Consider the following 22,379-nt stretch of genomic DNA (forward strand, 5'->3'; position numbering starts at 1 on the left):
GCGCATGTCATATGTCTTTTTCCCGTTGTGCAAATCCCGTATTGTCATCAATCCACCAAAAAGGGGGAGATTGTAAGGGCATTTTATCCCCAAGGTGTTTTGGTGATTGATTACAATGCTTTTGCGGACTAATCGTGTGCGATAAGTTTTTCAGAGATTCATCCTTTGGCACGAGACGATTCCCTCCCCTCGATGTTTTATTCAAGATGGTGTAGCTCTTTCGTTTCTATGTTGGTGGACTACTTTTGTAGGAGTCTCCGTACTATAAAGAGGGGATCCGCTTTGGTAAGGCTAGGGTGGAATCAACACGTACACATCTTTATCGCACTCGTTGTTCCTTTACGCTTCAATGGAGTTCCCTTTCCTCTCCTAGCTTGCTCTGACTGGTCCCAGCGGTAGTACCGCGGTCCTCAGCGGTAGTACCGCCGAAGCACATCAAGCGGTAGTACCGCTCCTCAAGCGGTAGTACCGCTTGCTGTCTTCGGCCGTAGTACCGCTGAGGCTCCGGGCTACTACCGCCTCGACTCGAGGCCTCTATTTCTCGTGTCGGGTTGTGCGGTACTAGTTGCGGCAGTAGTGGCGGTAGTACTGCCCCAAGCGGTAGTACCGTCCTTACCTCCACGGCAGTACCGCTCTGGGCCCAGGTCCTTGCTCCCCTCTTATGTGCAGCAGTACCGCTGGGTGGGGACGGTAGTATCGCTTGCTCAGTGGTAGTACCGCCCGCCCAAGCGGTAGTACCGCTTTGTGCGGGGCTGCTTGAGGGGGGTAATGGTTGGATTGTTCCCCCCACTATATAAAGGGGTCTTCTTCCTCAAAGTTGACCTACCTCTTCCCCCAAAAGCTCCATTGTTGCTCCAAGCTCCATTTTCGCCCGATCTCTCTCCCTAGCCAATCAAATTTGTTAATTTGCTCGGGATAGGTTGAGAAGGCCCCGATCTACACTTCCGCCAAGAGAAATTTGATTCCCCCACTAATCCCTAGCGGATCTTGTTACTCTCGGGTGTTTGAGCACCCTAGACGGTTGAGGTCACCTCGGAGCCATAGTCCATTGTGGTGAAGCTTCATGGTGTCGTTGGGAGCCTCCAGTTAAGTTGTGGAGATAGCCCCAACCTTGTTTGTAAAGGTTCGGTCGCCGCCTTCAAGGGCACCAATAGTGGAATCACGGCATCTCACATTGTGTTAGGGCGTGAGGAGAATACGGTGGCCCTAGTGGCTTCTTGGGGAGCATTGTGCCTCCACACCGCTCTAACGGAGACGTACTTCCCTTTAAAAGGAAGGAACTTCGGTAACACATCCTCGTCTCCATCGGCTGCACTCTTGGTTATCTCGTGCCTTTACTTGTGCAAGCTATTTGTGTCGTATCCCTTGCTTGCTTGTGCACTTATTGTTGTTGCATCATATAGGTTGTTCACCTCGTTGCGTATTTAGACAACCTACTTTGATGCAAAGTTTAAGTTGGTAAAGAAAAGCTAAAAATTGTTAGTTGCCTATTCACCCTCCCCCCCTCTAGTCAACTATATTGATCCTTTCACTTAGCAAGCTGATTAGCTTTGTCCTGTTTGGCGCTAAAATCCTCCAACGCTTTGCTGTTGCACCAGAAAGTATGCATCTGAATGCTCCAGGGACTTCCGTAGTCCTTCCGCTTCTTGTCGCAGCACAGCTGATCAATGTCTTTCAGCTTGTAGTTGAGACTCAAGAAACCGAACTGATTCATACAGTGAGTTTGAATAGCTTGTGCAAGAGGTAGTGGTTAGTAACTCGAACACTAAGCCAAGACAGGACTTTGGGGTTGTCTCGTTGTCTTCAAGATAGTCTTCCTCGGCTGTTTTATCAGCTTTGTTGGAGACCAACAAGGATGTATCACTCGTGGTTATATAAAAACCGGGGCATGCGTGGAGACCAGGCGTAGGGGTAGGAGGCAGAATAATCTCTTCCACAGCGTAAAAATACCCTGGCTCTTCGCATTCGTTCGCCACGTGGAAGATGGCCATTATTAGGCGTGGAAGCCAAGGAGCGCAACATTTATCAGAAGCCGGACACTATTCGACAAGTATATGGAATCTGGAGAAGAACCCGCCTCGCAATGCCGAAGACAATCTACGCGCCGGACTCATCGTCATTGAAGCCTGGTTCGGGGGCTACTGAGGGAGTCCTGGATTAGGGGGTGTCCGGATAGCCGAACTATCACCGTTGGCCGGACTCCTAGACTATGAAGATACAAGATTGAAGACTCCGTCCCGTGTCCGGATGGGACTTTCCTTGGCGTGGAAGGCAAGCTTGGCGATACGGATATGTAGATCTCCTACCATTGTAACCGACTCTGTGTAACCCTAGACCTCTCCGGTGTCTATATAAACCGGAGGGTCTTAGTTCGTAGGACGAACAACAATCATACCATAGGCTAGCTTCTAGGGTTTAGCCTCTCTGATCTCGTGGTAGATCTACTCTTGTACTACCCATATAATCAATATTAATTAAGCAGGAGTAGGGTTTTACCTCCACCGAGAGGGTCCGAACCTGGGTAAAAACATCGTGTCCCTTGTCTCCTGTTACCATCCGCCTAGACGCACAGTTCGGGACCCCCTACCAGAGATCCGCCAGTTTTGACACCGACACTCCTCGAAAGTCCCACGCACCTACACAAACAAACTGAGAACTCGCAACCAACGCAATAAAGGGGTTGTCAATCCCTTCATGGCCACTTGCGAAAGTGAGATCTAATAAAGATAGTATGATAAGATAAATATATTTTTGGTATTTTATAATATAGATGCAAAAAGTAAAGATGCAAATAAAGTAGATTGAAAGCAAATATGATAGGACATAGACCCGGGGGCCATAGGTTTCACTAGTGGCTTCTCTCAAGATAACATAAGTATTACGGTGGGTGAACAAATTACTCTCGAGCAATTGATAGAAAAGCGCATAGTTATGAGATTATCTAGGGACGATCATGTATATAGGCATCACGTCCATAACAAGTAGACCGACTCCTACCTGCATCTACTACTATTACTCCACACATCGACCGACTCCTGCCTGCATCTAGAGTATTAAGTTCATAAGAACAGAGTAACACATTAAGCAAGATGACATGATGCAGAGGGATAAAGTCATGCAATATGATATAAACCCCATCTTGTTATCCTCGATGGCAACAATACAATACGTGCCTTGCAACCCTTTCTGTCACTGGGTAAGGACACCGCAAGATTGAACCCAAAGCTAAGCACTTCTCCCATGGCAAGAAAGATCAATCTAGTAGGCCAAACCAAACTGATAATTCGAAGAGACTTGCAAAGATAACTCAATCATGCATAAAAGAATTCAGAGAAGATTCAAATATTATTCATAGATAAACTTGATCATAAATCCACAATTCATCGGATCTCGACAAACACACTTCAAAAAGAGTTTACATCGAATAGATCTCCACAGGAGAGGGGGAGAACTTTGTATTGAGATCCAAAAAGAGAGAAGAAGCCATCTAGCTAATAACTATGGACCCGTAGGTCTGTGGTAAACTACTCACAACTCATCGGAGGGGCAAGGATGTTCATGTAGAAGCCCTCCATGGTCGATTCCCCCTCTGGCAGAGTGTCGGCGAAAGCTCCAAGATGAGATCTCGCGGATACAGAAGGTTACAGTGGTGGAAATTGTGTTTCATCTTGCTCCTGGATGTTTTCGGGGTATGTAGGTATATATAGGAGGAAGAAGTACATCGGTAGCCACCCGAGGGGCCCATGAGACAGGGGGCGCGCCCTACAGGGGGGGGCTCCTATCTCGTGGGAGCCTCGGCTGCTTCTTGACTTGCACTCCAAGTCCTCTGGATCACGTTCGTTCCAAAAATCACGCTCCCGAAGGTTTCATTCTGTTTGGACTCCGTTTGATATTCCTTTTCTTTGAAATACTGAAATAGGCAAAAAAAACAGCAATATGGGTTGGGCCTCCGGTTAGTAGGTTAGTCCCAAAAATGATATAAATGTGTAAAATAAAGCCCATAAACATCCAAAAGGGGTAATATAATAGCATGGAACAATCAAAAATTATAGATACGTTGGAGACGTATCAAGCATCCCCAAGCTTAATTCCTGCTCGTCCTCGAGTAGGTAAATGATAAAAAGAGAATTTTTGATGTGGAATGCTACCTAGCATAATTCATAATGTAATTTATCTTTATTGTGGCATGAATGTTCAGATCCAAATGATTCAAAATAAAAGTTCATATTGACATAAGAAATAGTAATACTTCAAGCATACTAATCAAAGTAATCATGTCTTCTCAAAATAACATGGCCAAAGAAAGTTATCCCTACAAAATCATATAGTCTGGCTGTTGCTCTATCTTCATCACACAAAGTATTTAATCATGCACAACCCCGATAACAAGCCAAGCAATTGTTTCATACTTTAATAATCTCAAACCTTTTCAACTTTCAAGCAATACATAAGCGTGAGCCATGGACATAGCACTATATGTGGAATAGAATGGCGGTTGTGGAGATGACAAAAAAGGAGAAGATAGTCTCACATCAACTAGGCGTATCAACGGGCTATGGAGATGCCCATTAATAGATATCAATGTGAGTGAGTAGGAATTGCCATGCAACGGATGCACTAGAGCTATAAATATATGAAAGTTCAACAAAAGAAAGTAAGTGGGTGTGCATCCAACTTGCTTGCTCACGAAGACCTAGGGCACTTTTGAGGAAGCCCATCATTGGAATATACAAGCCAAGTTCTATAATGAAAAATTCCCACTAGTATATGAAAGTGACAACATATGAGACTCTCTATTATGAAGATCATGGTGCTATTTTGAAGCACAAGTGTGGAAAAAGAGATAGTAGCATTGTCCCTTCTCTCTTTTTCTCTCATTTTGTTTCCTCTTTTTTTTTCTTTTTTTTCTTTTGGCCTTCTTTTTTTTTCTTTTTGGCCTTATTTTTTTCCTTTTTTTCTTTTTGTAAAGTCCGAAGTCTCATCCCGACTTGTGGGGGAATCATAGTCTTCATCATCCTTTCCTCACTAGGACAATGCTCTAATAATGAAGATCATCACACTTTTATGGATTTACAAATCAAAGCTAGAACAAGATATGACTCTATATGAATGCCTCCGTGTCAGGACCCCGACTCAATGCCACATCGACCTAGCATGTAACACCTCATATCACTTTGCGGCCTCACGCACGGTATTCCCACGGGTGTCACCTTACCTTTGCCCGGGACCGTTTGCGCCTTTTGGCACACGTATATGATAGTGTTGCTAGCATTCATATGATAAGGAGCCCGGGCTGACATGGCTAGTCGCAAACCCAAAGAGGCACAAACTTACAGGGACAGGCATCCATGACCCAACATCGAACGTGTCGGTCATCAGCGAGTGAATCCAGGCTGTAGCACTGGGCTAGCAGGACTCCAGTGAACTGGGCTGTAGCGGGCTAACAGGACTCCGGTATTCATCGCGTGACATTTCCCCGAGGGGACAGACACAGGAACGAAGAAGGACACATGCCGGCCAGCCTAAGTGTTCCGGAGGAGTAGCAAGCTACCATGGCTTAGTGGAAGCACTAGGAGACATTTCCCGGTAAGAGAGGCTACTAAGGATAAACAACTAGATAGTCAGATCCCACACATACCAAGCATTTCAATAACATACACCCAATATGCTCGATATGTGCAAATACAACATGGCATCACAACATGACTCTACAACTCAAGTATTTCATTTAATAGGCTCCGAGGAGCGAGATATTACAAACATGGGTCTCATGAGCCAACACTCAGAGCATTCAAGTCAAAGCACAAACGGAAGCTTAACATGTCTGAGTACAGACATCTACAAATGAAAAAGGCTGAGAAGCCTGACTAACTACCAGATCCTGCCGAGGGCACAAGATCGTAGTTGAGGTAACAAGCTAAGCATCGAAGTCCACGCGGAACTACTAGTGAGACTGAAGTCTCTCTGCAAAAACATAAAATAGGCAAACGTGAGTACAAATGTACCCAGCAAGACTTACATCAGAACTATCTGCAAATGCATCATTATCAACAAAGGGGATGGTGGGGTTTAACTGTAGCAAGCCAGCTTTGACTCGGTGGCTATCTTGAACTACGACTGTAAGTAACTCTTTTGAGGTGGCGCACACGAGTCCACATATTCACCATATCAATACACTGCTATGCATCCACTCCCGTCTCCCTACGAGAACGCCATCCATAGCACTCACGCTTATCTTGCGTATTTTAAAGTATCCACTTACTCTTGTCTATGAACTGTACAGGCAACCCAGAAGTCCTTTACAGCGGACACGACTATTCGAATAGATGATATTAACCCTGCAGGGGTGTACTTCTTCACACACGCTCTCACCACTTACCGCCATTTACATGACATGTACTCGGCAACCTTCAAGCGGAAGCCCAATGAGGGTGTCGGCCACGACCTACCTAAACACTCAAGTCTCTAGTTCAGGTTTATCGCCTATTCAGGTTCCATCCGCAGGGAGTCCGGTCGAGGTTTCCACATACGGCCCCGATCAATGTGTACAGGGTTTCGTGACACCAAACGGGCGCCTGGTATACCCGGCCACGTGCCTACCGCATCACAGCCCACCCCTCTGGTCAGCGCTGCACATGGCCTCCACCATACTACAAACACCAGAAACTACTTGCAACTCCTGGACAGAGGACAAGGGTGATTAAGAAGCCAAGAGGGTCCATTGGTTTCGGGACCAATGCATGGTAGTATCTGTTTCATGGATCACAAACACAGAACTCAGTTCCTGAGGACGGCTTCAATGAGACAACCCACCATGTACTCCTACATGGCCTCTCACCGCTACCTTTACCAAATCGTGTTCACACACTTAGCTCACACACAGTAGGACATGTTCACACACCTCTGATTCATCCCCGACGAATCAGACCTGACTCAACTCTAAGCAGTAGCAGGCATGACAAACAAGCATGAATGAGTAGGCACAACAGGGCTCAAACAACTTGTCGTGGAATTGTCACGGCAGATGTCCTTGTGTCAGGACTTAGTCGTGAGGCCAACGCATCTATGTGGTAGCTTGAGAGGGGTTGAGCGGAATCGAGAGACGCAACACAAGACAGGGATTTAGACAGCTTCGGTCCCTGGGAAACATCATCCGGTAAAAACCCTACATGCTGTTTGAGGCTAGGTCTCATTATCATCACGAGGGAGTCGCCGTAAACCGGCTCTCCTCTTTGTGTCTAGCCCTACGATTGTTTCTTCTTGCTTGTAGCCTGTCCCTCTTAGGGAGCCCTGCCCCTCCTTATAGAAGTTAGAGGGGCGGGTTACATGTGGAGTCCGAGTAGGACTAGGACTAGTCTATCTCTAATACAAACCGGATACAAGTCCAGGTCTTAACTCCTTGTAAGACAAATATTCATTATGCCTTTCCTCTTAAACCGGCCCACCATAGTATGAACCGGCCTTCATGAACCGCCCGTTGGGCCACCAGGTCTTGTCGCTCCTCACACCCGCCTGCCGGATTACCAATGAGTCGTGAACCGCCAGGTCCAAACGGGTCGCCGGTGAACCACCAAGTGTCAGCGGGACCTCAAATAAACCGCCAAGTCCGGCCGGGTTAACTTCCGGCCGGTTTACACCGCGGGGTATATCCCCGACATTAGCCCCCAAGTTTAGCTTGGATTTATCCATGGTAAACTTATGTTGCAAAATAAACACCAGAACAAATTTGGCAGGTTGTGCTCCGGGTTAAGAATTCTTGTAGACTGGCACCTGATCGTCCTTAAGTCCTTTGTCAGTTCCTCCTTCTAGAAAATCCGGGTCAATAACCAGCTTCATACTCAAATTGCTGATGTTGGCTTCTTATAGAAAAAATATTGTGAAGAATAATCCACTTGAGTCGGCTTCCAAAACGCCGGTTTAAGAAATATTGGTCTTGAAATACTCATCTGATATTCAACCGGTTTGAAGATGCAGAACTTGCCGGTTTTGTCATTGCCATAGACCATCGGGTTATAAAAACTTGATAATTTCGAGTCATGATTGTTGCAGACACCGGTTCATGATTGTTGCCAACGCCGGTTCATGATTATTAATGACGCCGGGTTGCAGCCACAGGGTCATAATAATTGGTGACGCCGGGTCAACCTAGTTTGCTCAATCAGAGAATTTAACAATATTTCTTCAATAATAATATAATACCTATAGCCCCCAAGTCTTGAGCAGAACAAAGTGATTGCTTAAGACTTGCTTCAATATAAATACTGCCACTTAAGAAGAAATCCATGTTGTTCATCCCAGTCACTTAGTAAAAACTGAATACTCCATATTATGTAGCCCCCAAGTGCCGGGTTGTCATGCTTGCAGCAACCTGGGACTTGTAATTGTCTTATACTCATAAAAACTTCAACCAGTGTAGCCCCCAAGGGCCGGGTCATTATGCAATAATGAGCAGGGACTTTGTAGGTATAATCATGTAGATTTGAGCAATGATGTCTAGCCCCCAAGGGCCGGCTCAGTAAGATAATATTGAGCTGGGACTTAATATATACTTCAATGAAAATAACATCATATGATGTAACCCCCATCATGGGACTTGAATCCACGTCCACAAGGTTAAGAGCCTTGTGCTTTACCAACTGAGCAGTGGACTCTTCAATATAATGAATAAAAAGCTTTGTACCTTCAACTGTTGACGGGAGCAATTGGTAGCCCCCAAGGACCAACTCATTATAATGTGATGAGTCGGGTCTTCAATAATATGAGCAAAAAATTACTTTGCATTAGCCCCCAAGTGTCATGGTGCATGCTTGCAGCGACATGAGACTTGCATGTTTGATATAATCTCAACTTAAATAATGTAGCCCCCAAGTGTCGGGTCGTAAGCCTGCAGCGACTCGGGACTATTCCCTCCATTGTAGAATAAGTCATACCCATTGATGAAATAATAGCCATTGCGCTGAAGCGACTTTGAAAACCTCAATCATAATATTGGTTATCGATAACCATAATAAAAATCTAGCCATGTTGGCTTATTCAAGATAATATAATTGGCGACTTATAGTCCAAAGCCAGGCCGGGCTAACACACACCAGATAATTTCTCATCATATACTGGCGACTTATCGTCTGAAAGCCAGGCCGGTTTAATAAACACTAGATAATTTATCATCATGCTTTATTCAACCTGTCTCTGCATACAACAAGTTTAAAGTGTCCTGGTGGTTTACCGCCGGACAGGTCATAATGCCCAACATATAACCCAGGTTTATAACCAAGGCTGCACTTAAGAATAATCAATGAAATATATCATACCTATGACATTGAATCACATCATTGGTTTACCAATTTTTTGTAGTAGAGGTAATAACCCAAATTTTGAGTACTGATAACTCCTTCCATATTGTGCCGGTTTATGATAAACCGTACCGGTTGTGATAAACACCGGATTAACCATATATAATGCTGGCGACTTATAATCAAACCAGACCGGGTTAATAATCGCCGGATCATAATTAGTAATGTACTGACAACTTGTAGTTGAAAGTCAAGCCGGGTTAATGAACACCTGTTTACTCCATAATAAGATGGTAACATAAAATCAAAACCAGGCAAATAGTCTTCGGATTAAGAATTAACCGTGTTCCGCCAATTTGTAATTGATAGTCGAACCGGATTAACAATGTCGGTTTAAAAAAAACGCAACAAAAATCAAATAACAGTTATGAAAAAAATATAGAAGCAAAGGCAATGATAAAACCGTTTGCAAAAAAGAGGCTTTACTGAGCCGATCAGATGGTGTTACCATGGTCGGACACGACCAAGCTCCCAATAAGGTGTATCTATGGTTCAAGTCAGCCAGGTCCCCAACTGAAATCGTGGCATTATGCCGATCAAGTGGCGTGGCAATGGTTCGGGTTCGACCAAGCCCCCAAGTGACTCTATGGCTTTAGGCCGATCAAGAGGCGTGACTGGTTCAGACTTGACCATGTCCCCAAGTGTTCTGGTGGCTTTCGCCTATCAAAAGGTGTTGCATTGGTTCGGACACGACCAAGGCCCCAAGTGATATCACAAAGCTTTTTTGAAAAGCAAATTTCAAGGGGTAAACCGGAGGCCGCTTTAAAACAGAACCACTCCATGTAACCACGCATGATGTAAAAAAGAACAGAGGCCCCGCTTTATGAAGCAGAAGCCCCCATGTGATCAATAATATGTTAGGCCAATAAGGCAGGATACCCATGTTTGAACCGCGCATCATGGTAGCAGGTCCTCTTTCGGTAATTTTTAACTTTTTTGCAAGAGATAAATTCTTCTTGAACCGGGATCTTGAACCGGATATTGAGAGCTTCAAAGCTTTGTGGGAGACATCTTTCCCTTGACCCGGATTTTAAACCGGAATCTTCATTTTCAGCCGGAAATTTTCTGACGGTCTTTAAACTCGAACTTGCGAGAAGTTAATTCCTTTTTGAACCGGACATTTTTAAACCGGACTTGAGCGCTTTAGAGTTTTGTGGGAGAATATATTTCCGTTGAACCGGATTGTAAACCGGATACTTGAGAGCTTTAGTGAGACTGACTTCCCTTGAGCCGGATTTTAAACCGGAATCCTTTCTGATGATCCGGAACTTCTTCATTGAGCCGGGATTTTGTAACTGTCATATACTTACTAAGCCGGAAATTTTCTGACGGCCTTTAAATTTTTATCCATATGGTAATAGCCTCTGGGACCGGGTTATCTTTCCCTCCAACGTCCTGGGGTTCTTGACTTCACTGAAAACCGGCACATTTGCTGAGACTGAAAACCGGCAACATTTGCTGAGTCATATTACTGTAGCCCCCGAGTCTCAAGGTGACTCGAGGAGTTGACTTGAGATTCTCCATATTTGACTGTGATATAAACTGGCATAACTTGTATATCATTGGTGTTGACAGCACAATGTGAATCCACAGAAGGTTGAGGTGACTGCGGCGGATTATAGATGATCTCGTATGAGCCGTGTCAGCAACTCGGCCAATAGTTCCTTCCAACTGGCGATTTGAAGTTAACCAAACTGTAGTGGCGGCGACTTGTGCGCCTACCCATTGAGCCATCCAGTGTAGACGGCGGTTGATAGTATATGATAATTTGCCTCCATTTTGAAAGAAAACCGGGCTACCCAAGCTGTGACTTCCTCATGCAGACAGGTGCGGCATGGTATGTTGATGTAGACCAGGCCGCAATAAATGGACGGTAGAGACGTCCACAGTATTAGAGGTCGCTTGGGCAGATGAACCGGCCACGGTGTTGTAAACCGGTTCGGATGGGCGAGTCAAACGCAGGCACGGTCCCGGCAAGCTGATGTAAACCGGGCCGTAAGGACGGTGTCTTGAACGTGTCCATTCACCGTGTAATGTGGCACGGACGAACACCGGGCAGGACGTTGCCAGCGCGTGCTTCGTACCCATGGTATAAACCACGTTTATAATGAATAATTGTCCTGCATACAATATTGCAGACTAAGGCAAAGATAAACTGCTCTTTGACAAAAATAATATGCACTAATAAAATATATTTTAGATGGATATCACCTGATGTGTTAGGCCAGAAATTATCCGCCATGGAGTTGATGATCACCATGGTAAAGCTGAAATTAATGACGGCCGAGTCGGTCGCGGGACCAGATTAATGAACCAGCCACAGCGTTGTTAGCTAGTGTCGGTGTGGACGGGCCAATCAATCGCAGGCGCAGTCCCAGCAAGTTGATGTAGATCAAGCTGCACGGGCGGCGGCTTGTGCACGTCCATTCATCATGTGATATGTCCCGGATTATCCCCAGGCGGGATATTATCAATCCGTGGTGTAAACCACATTTGTAATGAATAATAGTCCTGTGTATAAAAATGATATACAAATCAAAGTAATTTGTCCTTTGATAGAAATAATATGTATTAAAAAAACAAATTTAGATGGATATCACCTGATTTGCTCGGCCGGCCAATGGTCCATAAATAATGTCTGTAGATAACCTTGTAATACGACGGTTGAATTCCTTTTGAGCCATATATGCACCCAAAAGATATTTGTGCCTTATCCCTGCCAAAAGTTCCCACGTCCCTTTCTTAATTCACCAGTGGGCCACGGCAGCAGTTTGGCGCGATTCTCAACGTGTTGATGTGACGTAGAGTGAAAAGCAGCGGGCTGCGTACACCATCCATGGTAGTCATGAACAAAAAACTCGCTTTGTATCTCCATATAGTATCTGCATCCATTCTCCTTCGGGGGCTGGCTTATTAGCTTCTTTACGCACATACTGCTTGAGACTTGTCTTCGCCACCGCAGTCCTGCTCTTCCTCTCCCACCGTAGTTAAAACAGGCGGCGGTTTAAGTCATGATGGCCACGGCAACTTGGCGGCATAGTAGTGAAGCGGCCTTGCTGCAGCGGAGGTGGATTGATAGAATGGAGGCCGGCGGCTCTCAGTGGTGTCTTTGCGCAGCAGTAACTCGACGGCCGGTTTGATCACGATGATGAAGAAGCGCCAGCGAGGCAAGCCAGCAAGGCAATTCACGGGAGAGGCGCGTCGACGAAGGCAAGCAACGGAAGTGGAGTCCGGCGGTTCAGCGACAAACCGCATGCGGGCACGCTTGAAGTGCAGATACCTTGAAGTGGTGATGACGGGTCGGGGGCGCTCCAGTGGCATTTGAGGGAAACCCGTGACGACTCGGGGCGGCTCGGTGACACCACTCGGCGGCGGAGAGGCGAAGCAAAGCGGCACCAGGAGGTGATTTGGTGGTGGCGAACCGACCCACAAGCAGCGAGGCAAGTCCGCGGCAATCCGGCAGTGGCTCGAGCAGAGGTGAGCCGGCGACGGCGACTCGTTGAGGCGTGCAGCTGACGACACAGTGAGCCACAACAGCAGCGGGTTGGCGTCGCGGGACCAGCGATGCGACGAGTGCGACAGCTCCCCTGCTGCAGTTTGAAATAGGCGGTTCTCGAGCGAGGCACGGCGACTTGGTAATACATGCGAGGCGGGTCAGATTGGCAAGTTTTCTCTTTCTCCGGGTCATGGACTAGTAGTGAACCGGCGATTTAGGTGACGCAGGTCAGCGGGGCAACTCGAGGAAGTTGAAGGCGAGGCCAAGGTAACCTGGCTAGGCAGCTTGCTGGCGAAGGAACGACGCACCGGCTATAGATGAAGCACGACCGCGAGGGTGAAACAAGCCAGACCGGTTGGTTTGTTGGAAACACCAATATCCGGCAGCACCATCTTGACTCAAATTTCTTGATCCTATCAAGCCGTGTACAATTTCAGAAGCAAGTGCTAACACGAGTCATTGGAGGAGGCGATGATCTTAGGACTTGGCGTCAGAGGCGCCGGTTTGGAAGCCAACCACGGTGTAAGTGGCGCGACGAGGCCGGCCATGGCAGAAGATGCCAACGATGGGTGTAGGCAAAGGCGTCGAACCGGCAAGGCGGCTCAAAGCAGCAGGGCAGGTCCATGGCAGCCCGACGGTGATTTAGCAGTCAACCCGGGTCGTAGTTGGTTTGTCCTGGGATTTCTTTAGTGAGTAATCGTCAGCCATGTCTTCGGCGGATAGCAAAGGGCGTCAAAGCAACCAGCCTTGGCGATTTGGCGAAGACGGCGATGATCCGGTGGAGGTGTGCTCGATGGTGACTCGGTTATGCACTTGACGGCGGTTTGAGGTGAGGGGTGCGGTTCACAGGTGTGGCAGCGGAGATATTAGGCACGGGCAGTTGCAGCCTCCATGATGTGACCGCTCGTGCTCGAGGGCGGAGCGAAGCAGATCCGGCGCACGCTGTGAGGTGGCCGGGTGCAGTGAGGGAGATGCGAGCCGGCGATGCGGAGGCAACCCGGCGGAGGCAATCCGGCGGAGGCAATCCGGCAGAGGCAATCCGGCGGAGGCAATCCGGCGGAGGCAACCCGGCGGAAGCAATCCGGCGGAAGCAACCCGGCGGAAGCAATCCGGTGGAGGCCACGGCGGTGACCCGGTAGCGGATTTGGCGGAGCCGCTCCATGGTGACCCGGTGGCGATTCGGCGAGGCGCTCGGAGGTGACCCAATAGTGATTTGCGGGTGGGGATGTTGACGAGGATGCGACGGCGGCAACCGACCCGGCGGCGCTTCGAGCCGCCGGTTGGAGAAGCACCGGTCTGGTAGAGGTCATGGCCGCATGGAGTTGAGGCGCGCCTGTTGATGGCGGTTCAGGACAGAGCCACAACAGCGGGGGAGCGGTCTTTGATGGATCAGTCTTTGAGGTTGAAACGCCGCTGTTTTTGATAGGAAGAAGAGGCAGCGTGCTATGGAACTCATGGTACACTCGGCGATACACAAATTCTGGTCCGTCTTGCTGGATCTCTTCGTTTAGTTAATCTCTTCTCTCCAATTGGTATATGTCAGATCCAAAGTTAATAACTACTCGGAAACCACGGTCTTCCGCGACTTGTGATCTGACTGTGTCCCTGCGACATGATCTGTGCACTGTTCTGATCTCAAACACACCTTCGACTTGCAGCAGCGGCGGGGCACCTGACGCGATCTTAATTTTCTTAACCTCAAACTTTCATATGTTCAAACACGAGCTTCTCGATCCCTGAAGAGATCCCTCCAAGAACATCATCACCGTGCGTAGGCCCCACGGTGGGCGCCAACTGTCGTGGAATTGTCACGGCAGATGTCCTTAGTGTCAGGACTTAGTCGTGAGGCCAACGCATCTATGTGGTAGCTTGAGAGGGGTTGAGCGGAATCGAGAGACGCAACACAAGACAGGGATTTAGACAGCTTCGGGCCCCGGGAAACATCATCCGGTAAAAACCCTACATGCTGTTTGAGGCTAGGTCTCATTATCATCACGAGGGAGTCACCGTAAACCGGCTCTCCTCTTTGTGTCTAGCCCTATGATTGTTTCTTCTTGCTTGTAGCATGTCCCTCTTGGGGAGCCCTGCCCCTCCTTATATAAGTTAGAGGGGCGGGTTACATGTGGAGTCCTAGTAGGACTAGGACTAGTCTATCTCTAATACAAACCGGATACAAGTCCAGGTCTTAACTCCTTGTAAGACAAATATTCATTATGCCTTTCCTCTTAAACCGGCCCACCATAGTATGAACCGGCCTTCATGAACCGCCCGTTGGGCCACCAGGTCTTGTCGCTCCTCGCACCCGCCTGCCGGATTACCAATGAGTCGTGAACCGCCAGGTCCAAACGGGTCGCCGGTGAACCGCCAAGTGTCAGCGGGACCTCAAATAAACCGCCAAGTCCGGCCGGGTTAACTTCCGGCCGGTTTACACCGCGGGGTATATCCCCGACACAACTCCTACTCATGCTAGTGGGTTTCATCTATTTACTATCGCAATGACAGGTCAAGCAGAGGATAAAGGGGTTCAGCTACCGCAGCAAGTAAAAGATGAATCGTTGTTGTCCTAATGCAGTAAAAGAGAGCAGGAGCGAGAGAGTGGGATTATATCGGAATGAAAGGGGGTTTTGCTTGCCTGACGAAGTGGTAGTGGAATACTGCCCTTCAGTTGGATACTCGTGAATATCCTCAGAGGCAGAACCTACCACGAAGAACACATCGAAACACAATCACCACATGGCAATATGCAAAAATATGATGCATGCAATGACATGGCAAAAATGAGTGTGTTTGGGCTAGTGCAACTTAGAACAGATTGGTTTGAGTTCATTTGAATCAAGGATTCAAATGCAAACCCAAAATAAGAGGTCATATTAGTGCATTAACTTGTTTCACCTAAACAGCAAGGTTAGGTTGCTCTAACATTCATGAAAATGGTACAAATGGATAGATTGAATTTTTCTGATCATTTTTCATATATATATATTATTTCATTTGGAGTAATGGTTGAATTTATATGATTTTTAGAAGTTTTGGATATTTTCTGATATAAATAAATCATTTTTGATTTATTTAAAACTCCAGAAAACATTTACTGCGTCAGCATGACTTATTAGTGACATCAGCAGGTCAACGGACTGCCCAGGTCAAACCTGACCAGTGGGGCCTACTGGTTAGTGACACAGAGTCAGCTACAGAGGTTGACATGTGGGACCCGGTCAAAGCTGACGTGGTCAAGTCAACGTTGACAGGCGGGGCCCACTGTGGTTAGTGTTAATCCAACAGAGAAATAATACTAATTAGTTTAGGCACTGGGGCCCACATGGCAGTGGCTCTAGGGGTGGCTTAGCTGGGTCATTAGTGGTTAATGACGGCCACGTCATCAGTCGCCGGAGTTCGGCCGGCGACGACCAAACCAACGGCGGAGGCTCGCCGGAGTTGAGCTACAGGCAGCGGCTGGGTGCGCTGAGGGCATCTACACGGAGCTGGAACTCGCCCGCATCCACTTGTGGCAGTGGCTGGAGCTGTGGTGGCCGGAGTTCGCCGGGGTGGAGCCCGAGGCGGCTGCCGGAGCTCGGGGCTGGTGCGGGTTGGCGCTAGGGGCACGGTAGGTCGAATGGGTGGGCGCGCCCGGCTCCTGGAAGCATGCTGAGCACAACGGTGTGGTCGGCTTCGAGCTACTGTGGCTCTAGCCACGACAGCGACGAGGCACGGCGGCGGCGAGCTTCGGGCACGGCGGCGTTAGCGCTAGAGAATGTGCGGGGCGACAGGGATAGGGAGAAACGAAGAGGGGCTCACCCCGCGTCGTTTGGAGGCATCTGCGAGCTCGGGGGAGGCTCGACGGTGACGTGGCGTTGCCGGCGATCTCAGGTGCTGGAGGTTGAAGATGATGGCAATGGCGGCATTCCATGGGCTCCCGCGATGCGTTGCTCGGTGAGGAGGGGGAGGTGGTCAATGTGGAGCTCCTGAACACGTCGGGAGGTCGAGGGGAAGGCGGTGGCTGCGGTGGTGGCGAGCGGCGTCGGCGATTGCACTCGGGCGCGAGAGGGAGAGAAAGCAGAGGAGGGGAGAGGCACGGGAGAGAGTGAGAGAGGGCCAGGGGCTGCGTGGCATCGCCTGGTGCATCGAGGAGGAGCCAGGCAGGCTGGGAGGCAGGAGGTGGAGGCCTCGGGCGCGCTGGCGGCGACACGCCTCTGCCTACTGGCAGAGGTTGAAGACGACCGCTTCGCCCTGGTGGGCTGGGCCTCAGCTACAGTGCTGGGCCAGCTGGGCTGCCAGGTGAGCGCCAGGTAAGTTCTCTCTCTCTCTCTCTCTCTCTCTCTCTCTCTCTCTGGTTTCTCTGTTTTAATTTCTGTTTTCTATTATTCTGTAATCTTTAGGGCTTTTCTAAAAATACCTAGACCCTTTCAAAAATCACTAAACTACACATGCCCACTGTATAGAATATATCCAACATGGAACATTTCAGTTTAGGAGTATTTGGACATTTAAAATATTTTATAGAATTTTAGATGTCCAAATTCAAATACTTATGATTTAATTCAGTGACCTTAGGATGACCTAGAAAATTGTGCACCATTTTTGTCAGAGGATTAAGACCAAGGCAAAGATGATGAACATTTTAGAAGGCCATTTCAGGTTCATTGAAAATGATTTTATGTTGAACCTATTTGATTTGATCTGGTGCTAGGGTTTGATCAGTCCCCATTTCAAGTTCATTTGAAAAGTTAAACATGATGCACACATGAAGGGCTAGCCTACTGCATACCAGGACCAGGGATGTGACAACTCGCCCCCTCTAAACAAGAATCTCATCCCGAGATTCAGGCATAGGGTAGAATGAAGGGGAAACGCAACTAACGCAATCTTCATGACCCAGGTTGCACCTCATATGAACGTTGATTCAATCACCATCTTGTCTCGTCGTCTTGCTCTGAGAACTCCAGCCAACATGACAAAGAGAGGATAGGGAAAAAGTCTAAAAGGATCGATCTTATTGAAGGTCGAACAACTTAGGATCAACTCAGGGAATGAGACATAGCAACATCTCTCAAGCCGAGACACGAAGCACACATCTAAAGGGATGGAGTGGAGCAGATGACGAGGGTTCACTAGGTAGACAACAATTCCACACTTAAGAAGGTGGTGAACGTTTGTCAACGTGGCGAGGAGTTGAGTTACCATGATACCATAATGGGGCACCTTAGGGAAGGTGACTCGTAGGAATATCCCTTAAGTGGCAAAAAGAATTACCTTTGATTTAGAGATAATCGAAACTCTTTATACCAGCCTAAGGCAATTCTTGAGCGATCGTTTGGAGGGGTTCGGTAGAATGGCATACCCGGATTAGAATGGATGATGTGGATTACCTTGTTGAAAACAGCACAAAGGATGATTTTAGTAACTGGGGAGAAGCTCAACAGTAGAGAGTGAATCCACTGTTTGAAAAGTTATAGCATAACCGAGGGAACAAAGAGCAACCCCAGTTGGTGCCGATGATAACACCTAGCGCTTGTGCGTGCTCTCAAGAACTTGAGCATTTCCATATTCATCAAGGTTTTACCAATATCCATGTCAAGGATCCTGGCAACGCAACGTACTACCATGATGAACAACGATGGACGATGCAGATGCAAAGGAAGATAACCTTCTCAGGTTTCACCTTAGCGGGCAAAGGGAATAAAATCTGGATGATGGACCGGGAGACATTTAGCACTCCGCTTCTAATGTTCTCCTCGATGTGCTAGCGTAACCCATTTATAGATATGGTTTGGTATGTAGGACATCAAGTTAAAGTCGGACTCGGGAGCACAAGAATCCATAAGGAGTAACTGCTGGAGTAAATCCTACGAAATCCTTATGGGGAGGTGGCCAACTTCCCCAATCAAGATACTACAATAATATGTCTTCCGGCTGGTTGTGTTGGCCACGACATCCACTTTACCGGTTATGGAGAGACCAATATTATAGTTCTTGGGAAATGTTCCAACCATCATGTCTGCCTGAGATTCAGATTTGGTTGGTTTTAGGATATTCTAGACTCATTAAGTCTAGAAGGAAAAACGAAAGTTTGCAACACAAATCGATGAGATGACGTTGCGAGATTCTCGGGGGATGAACTACGATAGCAAGCTCCAAAACATGAGATGGTTCTTCTACAACATGTGAACACGTTGTCCGAGACAAGCATGACCACATAGTAGTCTTCTAATAAAACACTACCAAGTTCAGGTTGGGGAACCATCATCGAGGATAACGAAGTCCTAACATAAGTCATGATTATTAAGAAGGAACTTCTTCTCCTTGAACAAATCAATCAGTGGCTTGGTGTGCTAGGAAACACATATAGAATGGAGGCGGCCAACCTATCAAACCATAGAGTACTTTGCACATGCGTGACTAACTTGGGACGATTCCAGAGGAAGCAAAACTAACTTTCTCAAACCCACGGCGGCAGCTTGCATCAGATGCACATGAGTTAGAGAGAGTCACTTCTTTCATCCGAACATATGCTTCATGAGCTAGCATGAAGAAATGCTTTTAAAAGTTTCCAATACTAGCTTAATGTCCAACAAGATTATGGAGAAGATAAGGATGTTGTTGATGGGCTCAACAACAATTCATCCTGGTTTCCATATAAATGGAATTCCATAATTATGTGAACATGGTGGTAGCATTGGTCAGACCAAAAGATATAATGGAGTATGCTCGAGGAGGAACCACGAGTAAGACAACATTACGAACATCGTTGGTTCTGATTTGATCTAAGAATAGCCCACACTCAAATCAAAGTTTTGATAAGATAATAGGTCCAACAACTGATCACAGGGACCAATTGATGAAGATATCATCTTTCTTCAACATACATACAAGATATACCTTAACATGAACTAAGTCGGACAAGCTTTTATCTTCCAGCTCTCCAAGTTGTTGTTTAGCTTAACCAACTAGCTCAGGGGTATCCAACACGGATTATTGGAGGAAGGGTGGTTTACAGGAATAAACCAATCTTGATCACGAACTCAACATAGCGGACAGGTGACAACCTGGTAACACTTCCAAGAAGATATTTGGAAAATCACGAACCACCGATATGTTACTAAGCTCGAGAACAATCTTGCTTTTCAGGGCAAGACGATATGATCAAACGAGCAAGGAATTGACACAATCCGAACTCATTGATCAAAGAGTGCACCAGGGATATGGACTAGGTAGTACAATCAATCTTAGAATGTTGACTCGATAACCAACATGCTAAGGTTGAAATTATTGTCCATTAACTGCCGAGCAACAGCGTTGCCGGAAGTATTGATTTCGCACATCACAGTACACTTGTTAGCACTCCGGTTGCGACAACACGGAACCGAGGAATGAACAATGATGGCAAGAAGTATTACTGCGTCAAGAATTCATAAGAGGTGGTGCAATTCTCATGACACTCTTGACATAAAGATGGTAACACTTCAGGGTAGAACAGAATCAAAAGCTGGATTGGCATTTTGATCTGCGAAATACAACTACTTTGACCCAATCCTAGATATGGATGAGGTACTGGAGTTTGTTTCTCCTAGTCATTCCGAAATAGAATGGCTTGGCGGATCACAGGAATAAATAGGCATCGATAACATGAATGCACAACTGCTCTTGACCAACAATGATAGACAGAGATCAGGATACAACTAAAGAGAGGGACAACTCTAAGGAACATATATCTTTCTGAGTTGTGGATGCATAGATTAGTATGTCGAGCAAAACTCAACATTTCTTCCGGATAACCCATGCAGAAAGGTTGAGCTGGCAGATTCACAATGTAGAATGGAGAACTCGTCAAGAGCGCTCTTATTGTGATCTTTTAGTTTAGCGGGAACTTCTGCCATAAGCAGTTCATGGTATTTAGAAGAGGGATATACCACGAACCTCAAGGACTATCACAAAGGTTACTAATAACCTAAAGGAACGAGCAACCACTATCAACATGAAGTGAGTAGGGTGAGTTTCGGGTTCAAGAACCGGGAAATAGAATACCTACTAACTAATGGCATCACAGGATGCTTTCGAGAATGATGGCCAGAATCATCACACTGGGAACACGAACATGGCTAGTGAGGGAGTCCTGGACTAGGGGGTGTCCGGATAGCTGAACTATCATCATCGGCCGGACTCCAAGACTATGAAGATACAAGATTGAAGACTTTGTCCCGTGTCCGGATGGGACTTTCCTTGGCGTGGAAGGCAAGCTTGGCGATACGGATATGTAGATCTCCTACCATTGTAACCGACTCTGTGTAACCCTAGCCCTCTCCGGTGTCTATATAAACCGGATGGTTTTAGTCCGTAGAACAATAACAACAATCATACCATAGGGTAGCTTCTAGGGTTTAGCCTCCTTGATCTCGTGGTAGATCTACTCTTGTAACATCCACATCATCAATATCAATCAAGCAGGACGTAGGGTTTTACCTCCATCAAGAGGGCCCGAACCTGGGTAAAACATCGTGTCCCTTGTCTCCTGTTACCATCCGCCTAGACGCACAGTTCGGGACCCCCTACCCGAGATCTGCCGGTTTTGACACCGACATTGGTGCTTTCATTGAGAGTTCCTCTGTGTCATCACTGATAGGCTCGATGGCTCCTTCGATCATCAACAACGACGCGGTCCAGGGTGAGACTTTTCTCCTCGGACAGATCTTCGTATTCGGCGGCTTTGCACTGCGGGCCAATTCGGTTGGCCATCTGGAGCAGATGGAAAGCTACGCCCCTGACCGTCAGGTCAGATTTGGAAGTCTTAACTTCATGGATGACGTCCGCGGAGACTTGATCTTCAACGGATTCGAGCCACAGCCGAGCGCGCTGCACTGTCACAATGGGCATGATTTAGCTCTGCTGCCGGACAGCGCCCTGGAGGCCGCACACGAAACCGCTCCGACCCTCGATTCGGAGCCGGCTGCGCAGATCGAGGACGGATGGTTAGACACCGCCTCGGGGGCTGCAACCTCTACGATTATAGAGCCGAATACTGACTTTGTCCCTTCTGAAGCTCGTGACTCCAAGGTGCCGGACTCCTTGCAGGACTCCGAACCTCCCGCGCCCCCACCAATTGAATCCGATTAGGCGCCGATCATGGAGTTCGCCGCCGCGGACATCTTTCAACACTCACCTTTTGGCGACATTCTGAACTCGCTAAAATATCTCTCGTTATCAGGAGAGCCCTGGCTGGACTGCGGTCAGGATGGTTGGGATGCGGACGACGAAGAAATTCAAGACCCACCCACCACCCACTTAGTAGCCGCTGTCGACGATCTAACTGACATGCTAGACTTCAACTCCGAAGACATCGACGGTATGGACGACGATGCCGGAGACGACCAAGAACCAGCGCCTATTGGGCACTGGAAAGCCACCTCGTCATACGACATATACATGGTGGATATCCCAAAGGATGGGAATGGCAAAGGAACAGCGGAGGAAGACCCCTCCAAGAAACAGCCCAAGCGCCGGCGTCAGCAGCGCCGCTCTAAATCCCGCCACAGCAA

This window comes from Triticum aestivum, chromosome 7B (genome assembly GCF_018294505.1).
Source record: "Triticum aestivum cultivar Chinese Spring chromosome 7B, IWGSC CS RefSeq v2.1, whole genome shotgun sequence".
Classification (NCBI taxonomy): domain Eukaryota; kingdom Viridiplantae; phylum Streptophyta; class Magnoliopsida; order Poales; family Poaceae; genus Triticum; species Triticum aestivum.